At 39.1% G+C, this 1,386-nt stretch overlaps 1 protein-coding gene across 1 annotated transcript in view; it reads right to left on the bottom strand.

Annotated features, from left to right (window-relative positions):
• LOC101852044 (serpin B4) overlaps nucleotides 1-1,386 on the bottom strand; it is a gene marked incomplete at its 5' end in the record, with an annotated part of 4,225 nt that overhangs the window by 1,196 nt on the left and 1,643 nt on the right.

The raw sequence follows: 1,386 nt of genomic DNA, 5'->3' as shown, positions 1-1,386 counted from the left end.
GGGTAGGTTGTATCAGAATGCTAAGAAGACACTATCTGTAAGTAAGAGAGATAATGGTCTTGAAAGCAGGTCCCATGTTGTGGTTTCACGGATCTCTCTCTTCCTTTTTCTTTGGTCAACATTTCTTTAGGGGGGATGGGGGTGTCCCTTGCCCATTTCTATGATGTTGACGCCATCTGATTAGTCGAAAAATGTGCATAAGATGGTGCCCAATAATGTGTTACGTACATAATTGTTATAACATGTAACTGTTACATAAAGATGTTCAAGATAATTATAGATGTTTGTGAAGGATCTGAGAACAATGATGATTTTAGAAATGAAGGTGGTAGTGGTGATAAGTGATGATTTGGGATGGTGTTTCAGTATAAAATTATTAAGAAGACATGCTTCTGCTAGTTGTTTGTAGTTTTTTAAAAATAATGACATCGTTAGTCCTATCTTCCTCTGCTCTGATGAGTCACGAGGGATGTGGGCACCCGCTATCTCGTACTCTAATGGAACCATCTTTAATGTCACCGTGAAGTTCCGAAATGGTGGGCACAGAGAGATATTACGGGGACCATGTTAATATTAGCCTATTCTAGCGGGCCAAGACAAGTGAAGAGAGGACCTTAGTAGGTACACAGTACAGTGGCAGATATGTTGGGGATTTCATAAGGGGGTTGTAGGTAGCGAGTTAACAACTGGGTTATAATCTTAATAAAAAACAATATACAATAGTAATTAACAGAGCGGACGATTCAGACCAGGGAGTACGTAGGAACAGGACACCAGAGGCGTATCTGTGTACCAAGAAGTGAAAGGGACACAAGCAAGGAATCCTTTGAATCACGGCATATTGTGTCGTGACGCGGGGGAATCAAGCGCTTATCAAAATAATGAAATCAAAGAAACAGACGTGTTTCCTTCAGTTGGACAATCTTTATCGATTTTTCCAACATCTTTTAGATACATTTTAAAAGCACATTTCAGTGTGAATCTTACTTGGAAACAAACGAAATGAAAAGTTGGTCAAATTAAGGCACAAAAATGAAAGTAACAGTGTTTACATGAACACCTAAACTTTGGGAGTCATCAAACGTTGGCAGCCATTTTCTTGCTAATTTTACCTCTGACACCAGGCAACCCCCGCCTCTCTTTCATTTACAAATGTTTCGACTTCTTTTCAAGACAGACGGGTATTTTTTTTTTTTATCAAACGCAATACACATGTACCAATTTAAAATGCTACCAATTATTGCGTGTGCCCAAAAATTGACGAGCTGTTTATTCCACCGTGTCGTGACACAATTGAAAGATCCTCTAGTTAAATTTATTTATATATATATAATTAGTGGCGTCAGTGGCCTAGTGGTTAGGCTCTCGGTCTCGTAACCGTAAGGT

The sequence above is a fragment of the Aplysia californica genome, unplaced genomic scaffold (assembly GCF_000002075.1).
Source record: "Aplysia californica isolate F4 #8 unplaced genomic scaffold, AplCal3.0 scaffold00592, whole genome shotgun sequence".
Lineage (NCBI taxonomy): Eukaryota > Metazoa > Mollusca > Gastropoda > Aplysiida > Aplysiidae > Aplysia > Aplysia californica.
The sequence above is the reverse complement of the archived record's forward strand: the minus strand, read 5'-3'. Positions and strand labels throughout refer to the sequence as shown.